This window comes from Pogoniulus pusillus, chromosome Z (assembly GCF_015220805.1).
Source record: "Pogoniulus pusillus isolate bPogPus1 chromosome Z, bPogPus1.pri, whole genome shotgun sequence".
NCBI lineage: Eukaryota > Metazoa > Chordata > Aves > Piciformes > Lybiidae > Pogoniulus > Pogoniulus pusillus.
In genome coordinates, this window is record NC_087309.1 from 73,824,057 (window position 1) to 73,836,977 (window position 12,921).

At 41.8% G+C, this 12,921-nt stretch overlaps 1 long non-coding RNA gene across 1 annotated transcript; it reads left to right on the forward strand.

Moving 5' to 3' along the window:
* Positions 1-8,064: 8,064 nt before the first annotated feature.
* LOC135173590 (uncharacterized) lies at positions 8,065-12,439 on the forward strand. The gene is made up of 3 exons (XR_010301384.1): positions 8,065-8,195; positions 10,240-10,319; positions 11,981-12,439. It is a non-coding gene; the product is annotated as an uncharacterized LOC135173590 (long non-coding RNA).
* Positions 12,440-12,921: the final 482 nt, after the last annotated feature.

The following is a 12,921-nucleotide window of genomic DNA, read 5'->3' on the forward strand; positions in this document are numbered from 1 at the left end:
ACCAAGGGCAAATCCTGGCTGACAAACCTGGTGGCCTTCCATGAATAGATCACAACATTAATAGACAAGGGGCAAGCAACTGATATCATTTATCTGGACCTGAGCAAGGTCTTTCACACTGCCCCACACTGCGTCCTGGTCTCCAAGCTGGTGAAATATGGGTTTGATGGGTGGACCACTAGATGGATAAAGAACTGGCTTGATGGCCACACCCAAAGAGTGGCTGTCAATGGGTCCGTGTCCAAGTGGAAGCCAGTGACAAGTGGAGTCCCTCAGGGATCAGTCTTGGGACCAGTCTTGTTCAACATCTTTGTTGGTGATGTAGACAGAGTGTTGCAGAGGGGGAATTAACTGATGCAAGATGATATTTTATAAAAATATATAATTTATTAATTTTAATATTCTGAACTCTCACCACCCCCAACCACTGAATTTTAATATTAATATCTGTTCATTAACACAGTTATGGAAGACATTCTAGGAATAACACCAAAAATAACTATTATTATCTAGCAAACATTTAAACAATAAACAGAGACAGAGAACCCCTGCAGTCAATATGCCACCTGGGGTCAATACACTGTTTGCCCAGTAGATGGGCCCAAGCTCTTTCTGCTCTATGGCAGAAGGCAGTAGAGAACTAGAGAGGCATTTAAGCATTTACTCACAAATTATGATTATTACCCTTGCGAGGGCTAACCACAGTCCAGACAGTACCCAAATGCTTTCACAGGATTCTGTCTTGTGGGATGTTGAGGCTTGAGATCTTATGGCTTCAGGGAAAAATGCAGACAGTCTCTGACCTTGTTCTCCTCACTTCTTCCGGCTGATCTGTCTGTATGTCCAGGGATTCTAATCAGGACCTTCAGGTGCAGAGACAGAATGTCGTGTAATCTCAGCACAATGTCATGCTGACTACACAGGCTGATAGCATGCAGACAATCCAGGGTCTGCTCCTGGTAACTCACAGCAATGGAGTTTACCAGGCAGTGATAAGGCAGCGGGAATGCAATAGGGTGCAAGGCTGCACAGGCTACATAGAGAGAGGAAGGCAATACAGGCAAATAACAGCAAGCAGTGAAACAAAAGCACATTGTTCACCTAAGTATCTCCTTTTATCAATGTGGGCCAAGATTAATTGCTCTTTGGACACTGAATAGCCAATCAGAATGGCAGTTAGCCAAATCATACCATATTAGGCAGGGTCCACAGGTCTGGCTCTCCCAAATATGGGAGGAGCACAGGCCTTGCACCTGGTAAGCCATAAGCTAGGCACATAGACTTACACAACCATGTTACACAACCTGGGCCCTGGGCAGGCCAGACTTCATGGCTCCATGTCTATTGTGTCTCTTTTGATAGGTAAACAGGTATAAGCTTATTTTGGGCCTATGGGCCCTCCATGACACAGAGGCATTGAATGCACCCTCAGCAAGTTTGCTGATGACACCAAGCTGTGTGGCGCAGCAGACACGCTGGAGGGAAGGGATGCCTTCCAGAGGAACCTGGACAGGCTGTAGAGGTGGGCACAAGCCAGTCTCATGAGGTTCAGCAAGACCAAGTGCAAAATACTGCCTCTGGCTTGACACAATCCCAAGCACAAGTCCAGGCTGGGCAGTGACTGGTTGGAGAGCAGCCCTGAGGAGAGGGACTTGGGAGTGCTGGACAGGACTAGGGAGAATGGAGCAAAGCTGGAGGTGGGTAGATTCAGACTGGACATGAGGAGGAAGTTCTTCAGCATGAGAGTGGTGAGAGGCTGGACTGGGTTGCTGAGGGAGGTGGTTGAAGCCCCATCTCTGGAGGTGTTTAAGGCCAGGCTGGATAGGGCTCTGGGCAGTCTGAACTAGGGTAGGGTGTCCCTGGCCATGGTAGGATGGTTGAGCTCGATGATCTCCTTGGGTCCCTTCCAATCCCTAATATCCTGTGGTCCTGCAAATCCATTGCCTTTTCAGTCTAAGTGTGATGAACCACCTGATGAGTATCACTGGGCCGTAAGAACCATCTCATGCACAGTGCTTCTCACCATACCAGCACCAAAATTAGACGGATCCAGCAATGACCAGAGGAGATCCAAGAAGCCAGAGGCAGCTGTTCTCCCAGCCTGGGTGTGTACTGCACAGTGAGACTGCAGATCATTCCATAGAGATCTGTCTGACTTCAAACCCTGGCTTTCTTTTCCTGCTCTTAACTGCTGCCACAGATGTCCAGACTTCATTACAAAGATGATCTTGGAAGTCTGCAGGAACAGCTGGAAATGGTAATGAGGAGCCAGTCTAATTGGCTCCAGTACAGGGTATGGCTGTGCAACAAGAGGAAATCAGAAGAAAAAGGAGGGAATTGTCTTCAGAAACTGCAGTCACCAAAAAAAAAGTTAAAATAATTAAATGCTTTCCTAATCTTCCCCACTCAAAAATGGGGATACCACAAGAATACCACAAGACTGTGTCTAGGGGTTCTCTGTGGTCAAAGCTAGGGAGGTGAGTACACATCATACAAATATGATCTCTTTTTGTGGAAAAATGAGACACACAGGGTTAAAAGTTGCATCAGGCATCAGCACTCCTGGTGGGAGAAATATCCTGGTGAATTTTCAATTTCAGCCAGAAGACAGTTGACAGATTGTTTAGGAACATGAGTTGTGTCTTCCAGAATATTCAAAACATATAACTATGGGAGAGTTTAGTACATCTTTAAGAAACCCACTCATGCTTCCTAGTTCTATAGTAAAAGAATGCTCAGGTGTTTCTAATGTGGACAAAACTCAGAAACTTTACTTCAGGTCTTTTGTAACTACTCCAAATATAGTGATACAAAATTTGATGAAAAGATACAAACAGCTGGGTACTGAATGTGAAGAGTCTGTGGTTACTAACTTCAACTATAAACCCTCCACTTAATTGTAACAAAAGAGCAAGACCTCTTATGTGCTATGCAATACATGGATCTATTTTCCTGCTACCTTGAACATTTTTCATGCAGAACACTTACTCAAATCAGCTAAAAATTATATGACAGAAATAGTTGCAATGGTATAAATTGCAATCATATTGGCTGCCAGGCCTGTAAGCCCTTTCTAGTACTTAAGCCAGATGTGGCCCCAAGGAATAACATCAAGTGCACCACAAGCACATTGCACACACAACTGAACCTGCTGGGGAGGGAACAGAGGAATGTAGGCTGACAACAAGCTATGGTACACATGAGAAGGTGTCTTGATTTGTTGAGCAGCAACAAAGATATCAAGATATCATTACAAGTCAAGCAGTCTGAAGACAGTAAATGAAGAAATTATTTCTGAAAGGACATCCAAGCAGATTAGGATTTTTTAAAAGGGTGAATAATGCAATGCTTCAAGATTTGTAAGATAAGACCCAAGGGACAATGCTGCTGCTGTACCATTCTTCAGCCTTTACTTCATATCTCTTTTGATTGGGCTATTAAATACTAATTATTTTTTCTTGGAAGTAAACAATTCCCATCTGTAATTATAAAGCAATATCATTAAATAATTAACCAATTAAATCATCTTTTCACACAAACTGGAATTCTCTTCTCCCTGCCTTCAAAAAACCCTGAACCTCTTACATGACATAATTATTTTAACAAGGGGTTTAAAGTCCTGGTAACTTATTAATATATCTCATTTGTCATGGCAAAAATATATGATTTAGCCCAAAAGCATGTTGTATCAATTATGCTAGAAGTAGAAAGCATTTTCACAATAGGAAAAAAAAACATCATTCATAAACCATGTTTGTATCAGAACTCACATTTTTGCTAGTCTTGTAAGCAGATATCTTCAAAGCAATTTGTAATGATACAAGTTAGAGGAATTATATTCCCTTTTTTCATTCAGTCCAGAAAAAAAATCTGTAGCTACAAAAGTTTAAAATACGTGTCTACTGTCTGTAAAACATTTTGTGGCCTCTAACAGGTAATACTTGAAATTGCCTCCTGATGAACACCATCATTTTCAACTAATGTCCAATATTTCTTTGCTTTTGCTGTTAGTGAGCTGTTATTACACAGAATGCAAATTACCAGACATGCTCAATCAGGATTGTCAGAAGACTGAATTCTTTTAACAAGGAAATTAACAAAGCAGCTGTTGGTTTCAGATCAGCATGGCCTGAGCATAGTGCTTTCACCAGAAGCCTGTACCAAGTTCCTCATTGACCTTGTGTAAGACACTTCACTACTTTAAAATGCAAAAACAAAGAGCTATAGACTACCAATTAAAAGCAAGAAGCAAATAATTATTCTTTTCCAAAATAGGAAATAAATTAAAACCATCTTATCAAGCAGATGTGCTTGCTTGACTGGTTCATTCTAACTTCTCTGAAGAACTTGGACAATGTGGAGAATGAATACAATTTGAAAGAGTTAGTCTGAGAGAATTAGTCCTACAACCATGGGAAGTAAAAAAAAATGAAGTAATCAGGATAAGGTCAATACTTATAACATTTGTATGAATTCATATCTCATATAAGTTTAATCCTTTCCAGTGACCGGCAAACCATCAAAGAGGTGGAAATTAGACTTCAACGTAAACTCAAAATGCATGGTTTGACCTTCAGAAAAGAATTCAATTTTATATTTCTTTCCCTTTCCTGCTCCCATTTCTTTACACTATAAAGATACTTTTCTTTTTCTTAAAACTTGCCTATATATTTTTCAAGCTTTCATTTAAAATTTGGAGAAATTGCCCACGTACATTTTATGAGGCCAAAAGTATACATGTGGGACTTAAACTCTTTCAAACTCTCTGTACCTCTTTCCTCTAGAGTTGGCTGAACTAATGAAGAATGACTCAGAATTAGCGACCATTCAACCAAAATATCAGTGGAAAAGTATTAGTGGTTACTTCCTGAAAGTTCAGGTGAACTTCTCGGTAACAAATCATCTAACAGACAAACGAAACTAAAATTACAAAGAAGGACACTCATCAATTATTTTGGAAACAGGAGTTAAGAATTAGTGTCCCACTGGTGGAACACAAAGGAAAAAGATCACAATTCTTAAGTAATTGGGACTTGAACTGTGATGGTGTGGGATTTTCCTCCCTCCAACTTGAAAATCACCAGACTAGTTCAGATAGCTGGAAGTTAAGGTGAAACACAGAAAAGCGCAGCACATATTTACAAGTGTACATAAGTAATATATACAGATATTTACAATTACATACAAATTAGAAGTAATGCAGAAATTCAAAACCCTTCCCAAATAGCAGAACCACCCAAGAAGCTCCAAACTAACTCCCCTCTCCCTGTCCACCCCTCTTTTAGCTCAGAAGGCTTACGAGCAGGGGTGTGGTGACAGATAAGGGAGTAGAAGGAGAATTATTAGATTGAGACATACAGGTCCAGGCAAAGATGTTAATGAAGCAAGCCACAGCCAGACACAGACTTCATTATTGTTTCTTGGTTTTGTATCTCAACAATCTAATGGGTAATACAGACACCACTGTTATTTTCTTTTCACAGCCAATGATCTAATTTCTCCTATTAAAATATTCTATTTAGCCTCAAACCAGCACATGAACATACTTTAAAACAGTGACAAGATTTGAAAGTGTCACGGAGGGGTATTCCGCCACCTACGCCAATTGTGGCAGAGGGGAGAAACTAATTGGTGCGAGATGATATTCTATAAAAAAAATATAATTTATTAACTTCAATATTCTGAACTCTCACCACCCCCAACCACTGAATTTTAATATTAATATTTGTTCTTACACCGTTATGGAAGACATTCTTTTTGCAATAGCAGGAGTCAACAGAGATTACAGAGACATTAATGCATTTACCCACAAATTCTGATTAATTATCAATCAACCTCCGGGACTATGTCACAGCCTATTACAAGCATCCAATCTTCAGGGGACTCTGCCCATAGACTTTGAGGCTGGAATCCTCCCAGCTTCAGGGGAAAGGAGAATCTTCCCAGCTTCTGGGGAAAGGACAGTCTCTGATCTTGTTCTCCTGGCTTCTTCTGGGCACTCTGTCGAGGGATTCGTAGGCAGGACCTTCAGGTGCAGAAGGAGTACGATGCTGGGCAGTCTCAGTGTGGTGTCATGCTGGCCACACAGGCCAATCGCGTGCAGACAAGTGGAGTCTGCTCCTGGTAACTTGCAGCAGTGGCGCACACCGCACAGTAATAAGGCAGCAGGTGTGCAATAGGGTGCACAGGGGACTGAACTTCGTAGAGGATAGCAGTCAATACAGGATCTAGTCCTGGTACTTCACCGCAGTGGAGTGCAGGAAGCAAGCAGGCATTAGAGTGAGCACTGCAGATGAGTAGGCTGGCAGGCAAGCAGGCAATAAGCAAAAAGCAGTGAGGGTGAGTCTAACCACTTTGTTTACCTGTGTATCCCTATTTATCAAATGCGGGCTGAGATGAATGGCCCTTTGGACACCAAAATGACCAATCAGCTTGGCAGTTAGCTGTGCCTTACCATAATAGGCAAAAGCCACAAACCTTGACCTCCCAAATATGGGGATAGCATGGGCCTAGTACTCGGTGGACCATAAGTTAGGTGCATGGGCTTATACAACCACATTACACAATCACGTTATGCAACCTGGACCCTGGGCAGGCCAGACTTTATGGAACCAGGTCTATTGTGTTTCTTTGTACTTGTTTATCCATTTAATGTATTTACCTCTGGTTTGGGCAGAAAAACATGTCCAGACAGGGTAAGGCATGAATAAGCCTATTTTTTGGGCCTATGAGCCCTCCATGACAGAAAGTGTTTTATTTTATATGGCTTCATGGGCCTATCTAAGGCAACGATCATCCTTTTCACAGGGATTCTTAACATCTCCCTAGGCAAGGGGGCTGCAGCTTGCAGTGTCTATAGAACTACAGCTCTGAAAAGGATCAATTTAAGCAAGACAGTTGTCTTACATCAGTAGGGTCATTATAAGATCACACAGTGCCTTTGTCTCAAGCAGAACATTGAAGAGGGTAAAATATACTGACTCAGACCCGAAATAGTAGAAGCCAGCTTGTCTTGCTGGAAGACAGTCAGCAAAGACAGAAACTTTGCCAATATGGTGATATCTCTATTCCTGACCACACCAACATAGATCTTTGATTCTTAAAGATGATTTCTCTTTGCCTTCATGTAGGTTAGTGTCAGAGGGCATATGAGGCTGTACCACTCTCATGAACACAAAATATCTTAGAACTTAAAACCATCAAGACTTTTGTTAAAGACAAGCACGTACTCTTCAGGTAAAGTGTTGTAATTGTACATATAGACAAAAATTAGGATAGCTGGTTGCTACACAGGACAAAATACAGGAACCATACTTAAGGGAAACAGAAACATGAGCTGTGGAAAAGTGACCATTCTTCCTAAAGATGCTGGTTTCTTCATACAAGGGCTTTAGAGAACTTTCTCCTTGGGTGTTACCCACCCCCCCACACTTTGGAAATCACCCAGACTAGACTCAGCCAGCTCTGGAAATTTGAAGGAAGCTTATATTTACATCTTAGCAGAATATACAGATATTTACAGTATATACAGTTATATGCAGAAATTTACAAGGTAAAAGACAATACAGAAACACAACACCCCTCCCAGAAACCTGAGTCCCCAGGAGGGGCTCCCAACCACTCTTCCACCTTCTCCCACCCCTCTCAACCTTACCCCATGTGGTGAATAGTCCCAAAGGACATAAAATGGGCTTAAGCATGTCCTGTTTTATTTACCTGCCTGTCTGCATTGCAGACAGAGGCGGGAAAACAGGACAAAGAAACTCAGGCAACCTAGTTTGGTTTAGTCTGGTTGCCTAAGAGACGTTTCATGGGGACCACACACCTGTCACCTGCAAGGCTTATGCGCCCCCCATTTTTGGAAGACAACAGCCTATGGGTTCTTCCATTTTTGGGTCTACTTGGGTGATTGCCAGAGGTGATTGGGTGATTGTGTGGCCAATGAAACCATTAGCCTCGGCCATTACCCTACAAATGGGGGTGAACAGGTGAATAAGGTGCTTGCATGCTCATTCAATCCTTGCTCACCTGCTACTCTCCCAGCCGTCACCTCAGCCGCCACCTCAAGCCAACTCAAGCTGCCTCAGCCACCTCAGCCAGCAGCTGATTCCACTTTACAGCCCATGTGGAATTTGCCACAGGACTTCTGTTGAATATTTTGCTGTCTGTGTTTTGGGCCACAGACTTTCGGACTAGTGAGTATTCTTAATTCTTTGTTCAAGTTGCTAAAGGATTTTAATCAGCCTCACAAGTGGTGCATTAAGCTGCCAGACTCTCTGTTAAAGACATTTTCTGAAACCTTTCAAAATTCTATTGCATATAGACATTCTGTAAAATAGTTCTGCTAACCACATAAAAAAAATTTGTGTGGATAGGTGTAAATATGTTTGGGGGAATTATTTTGTGTATATTAATAAATTATTTAATAACTTTTAAATCGACCTCATTGCATTTTACCCCAAACTCAGATTTCAACTAGTCCCCTTTATAACACCCCAGTCCCAAGGAAGAATGGTGGTTTGGCCAGGGGGTTAGGAAGCAAAGCGGATTAATCAGAGATATGTCAGAGAGGCTAGAGAGGAACCGAGCTCAGCGCTCCCAGGCAGAAGAATGACTCCCTTATGTATGTTTGGATTCTTGTTCTTATACCTCTCAGCAAGCCTATGAGTGAAGTAGACATAATCCTGTTTCCCTTTTATAGCATGTGATCTAACCCTTCTCACCAAAACAATCTAGCTAGCTTCAAGCTAGCACACTCCTCCATGCTCCCAAGTGGAAAGGGAACTCACTTGAGTGGTGAAGCCAAATGGGCACAAACTGCAGCTTTTGGAAAATTACTCAGTTCTTTTTCAGTTTTGTTTGCCTGGCATTACCTCCAGTTGATGTGGAAAGCTATGTGAAGCAGGACAATAGAAAGGAAGTGGTTCTTATACTCAAAGGTGCATGACAAAATAAATGCTTCCAGTACCACCTCTTGAGCAATAATAAAACTGCTTATTCCACTTCTTTCTTATTAAAATAATAAATAAATAAACCCCAAATCAAAGCAATCTTTCTTATTTCACTTGCTTCCATCACCACTGTGATGAAAGAAGTTCTATTCGTCTCATTTCTTCTGTCACTGACTTGATGTTAAATACAAATCACTAAAGTACTCAAGTTGAGAAATTGCTGCATTTTTTAACATGCCAAATAGGGCATTAGTTCATGGCCTGAATGTTTTGAAATATGATCAACAAGCCATTTCTCAATATATTAAGCAAAGCAAGCAAAATTAGGCTGTTTTATGTCAGGTACTTAGCACAAATCCCTTAATAATGTGTTTGAGTGCAGAATCCTTTAATAAATGCATAATTTCCTATGAAGGCTTGATTAATTAAGTCATATGTGTATCTTTCTAATTAAAATAAATAACATTAGTCAGATGAGTAGAAATTCTGAGAACAAAATTCAAAGGCTGTTTTGCTTTTATGTGAACAATGAAAGAAAAACTGCTCATTAATACAGCTGCCAAAAAAAAACCAAGAGGGCTGATACAGACTCCCTAAACTCTCACTTACTCAAAACAACAAAGTATTTACTCAGTCCATTGTAGTCCAATTTTCAGTCAGGTAATTTCTTGATTAATCCAGGCAGTTCAGATTACAAGGGTAGTTGGCATTCATACATACATAAGTAGATAATATGTTGGTTGCATTTCTTCCTGAATGAATTATCTAAAACCAAAGCCATAGAGGTTTTTCAACTCTCAGGGAGAACTATCTTATAAAAAAATAACAGTCTAATGACCAATCCAGACTTCTCTTAAGCATGCACTTTACTGTTGTGTAGACTGAATATTTGGTATTATACCATAATTTGCAGCATCACTGAAGTAACAATTATTTTCAAATTAATAGTTCCTCTGTTTAAGCAATTAGATTTCTGAGGTTCCTTTTTAAAAAAGTTTTTTATGTTACCTTCTCTCACTTCTGTCTTGGAGGGAAGCAGAGTCCATTGCATTTTTTTTTTTTTTCTCTCCAACATGGGGCTTGAAAGAAGCTGTTTTAACCAAGACAGCAAGTTTTGGCAAGAGATTAAAGGGTTGAGATAATGAGAAGTGAGATTATGATAGTATTCAAGTAAGGCTTGAGGCTTGTTAAGAGAGTTTTATATTATTTTTTTTTGCACACAAACTTTTTTTTTTTTTCTTCACCATGGTGTGTTCACTATACTGATGCATTTGCTTTCTTGGGGCAGCTGGAAACAATTTACTGAGAATCTCCCTGGTGATGTGTGTGAACTCAGGGAAACAGCTGTGTTTCAGCCATGATGTGCAGGTAGGTGCTTTCCTGCCTAAGGGAGAAAATTTGGGAGTACACACCACAGCATACCCTGTAGTTTCACTTGTGTGACCATGGGGAGGACATGAGAAAATGGGATGGAAAACAAGTACATGAATTACAAACAAATTGTCCCATGAAGTATGCTGTCCTAATATCCAGTGGAAAGTCACCCAAAAACAGCAAACAAGCTGATACTGCTTCTGATCCTCCTGAAGGGATGCCCAAAGCACCTTCACAAAATTCAAGAGATTCCAGTCAGAATCAGAGGGATACTGACTACAATCATATGGAGGAGAGGGACAGCTTGGTTTATTGGACTGTACAGAACCAATGGCTTGGTGGTATATACAAGAGTATAAAGCTTCAGTAGATACAAGTGTATCAAACCACAAGGGGTGGAACTCTTGTGTGTTGCTAGTGTGACAGGAGGATCTCCACACCTGGGTATGTTAGAAGGAAAGCACCAGAACACAACCCAGAGTTTGCTTTCACTTGGAGGGGTGGAAGGAGTCAGTAGAGTTGACTTCTTCAGCAGTAGAAACACAACCCCACCTCATGTCAAGAGGGACAATTTCTATTTGAGAGTCCAACGGAAGTGTTGTGGAAGAAGGAATTGATGTGGCCGAGTCAGGAATTTTTATACAAAAATAGAGTTATTTTATTTTCCCAAAAGCCCGCCCCCAAAACTATATATACAGAAATTAATTTAGTTTTGATTACCAGATTCAGTTGCTTGAGAATATCTACAGGGATGCCATTGATAATCTGACTATTTTGGATGTCAGAAGTTGGAAAAGGCTTTAGCTATTAATTAATAGCATTTTTCTTACTAATAAAGTTGAGCCAAAATAACTCACGATCAGGCTGACTTTGTCGTGCAGCCTGTCCCTCTGTTCCCTTTCAGCAGCTGCAGGAGGGTCGTTAAGAGTTGTTAGGCTTTCACAATGGACCTTAATGGATGTAGGGCGGGGGGGGGGGAGGAGAGAGAGCTCTCAGGCAGGCACGAATATCCAGGCGGGAACCCCAAAGGCGGGAAGCCTCCAATATTTATACCCTCTCTAGACAAAGAGCAGAGTTACCACTTCCTTAGGCAGGAAGGATACAGCCAATCCCAGCCCGATTCCAGCTCAGGCACTGCACGGTGCCAGAAGGGCCCCTGTTCACCCCCTTCACACCTGCAGGGCAAGGCGGGGGGTGGGGGGAGAAACAGGTGACTTTTCCTCTCCTATTCAAGCCACAGAGGGAGAGGAATTTAGGGGTATACAGGACTCCAGGACAGGAAGACTACAAGGATGATTAAGGGACTGGAGCACTGCCTTATGAGGAAAGGCTGAGTAATCTGGGTTTTCTTAGTTTGGGGAGGAGAAGACTGAGAGGGAATTTAATAAGTGTTTATAAGTATGTGAGGGCTGGGTGTCAAGAAGGAAGGGACAGCCTTTTCTCATTTGCGCCCTGTGATAAGACAGGGGGCAATGGATGTAAACTACAGCACAGGAAGTTCCACCTCAACATGAAGAACTTGTTTACTCTAGGGCTCATGGAGCACTGAAGCAGGCTCCCCAGAGAAATGGTGAAGTCTCCTCTAGGGACATTCAAGACCCATCTGAATGAGTTCCTGTGTGACCTGCACAAGCTTGTATGTCCTTCTCTGGCAGGGGGGTTGGACTCAATGATCTCCAGATGCCACTTCCAACCCCTAACATCCTGTGATTTGGATTGATCATGACATAGACTATACTTGAACAGAGTGAAGATCTGGTGCCTCTACAACAAGAAGTCTATGTACTTGTTGCGGAGGGGTGTTCTGCCACCTACGACGATTTGTGGCAGAGGGGAGAAATTAATTGGTGCAAGATAATATTCTACAAAAATATGTATTTATTGAACTCAATATTACAAACTCTTGCACCCCCAACCACTGTACATTAATATTTAAGTGGATTCTACAGTTATGAAAACATTATCGGATAAATATCTACAGTAACTTACTAATAACTCACAAACATTCAAACTATAAACAGAGAGAGGATTTTCCCCATGGCAAATACCGTATGGGGTCTATATACTATTTGCCCAGCAGAGTGGGCTGAAAACTCTCTGCTCTATGGCAGAGGCAAGAGATTATTACAGAGGCATTAAAGCATTTACTCACAATTCTTATTAATCAATAATCACCCTCTGGGGCTAGGTCACAGCCTACTACAAGTGTCCAAACTTCAGGGGAGTCTTTGCCCATGGACTTCGAGGCTGGAATCCTCCCAGCTTGAGGGGGAAAGATAAATCTTCCCGGCTTCTGGGGAAATGATGGTCTCTGACCTTTTTCTCCTAGCGATGGATGCAATCTCTGCCCTTGTCTCCTGGCTTCTTCTGGATGCTCTGTCAAGGGATTCTTAGACAGGACCTCAGGTGCAGGAGAAGTATGTCGTGCTGTCTCAGCACGATGTAACTCAGGCCAAACAGGCCGATCGTGTGCAGACAATTCGGAGTCTGCCTCCTGGTAACTCGGCAGCAATGGCATTCACCAGGCAGTGGTAAGACAGCGGTCATGCAAGATGTACATGGCTGCTGGGAGACTATGAGCTCCACATATATACAT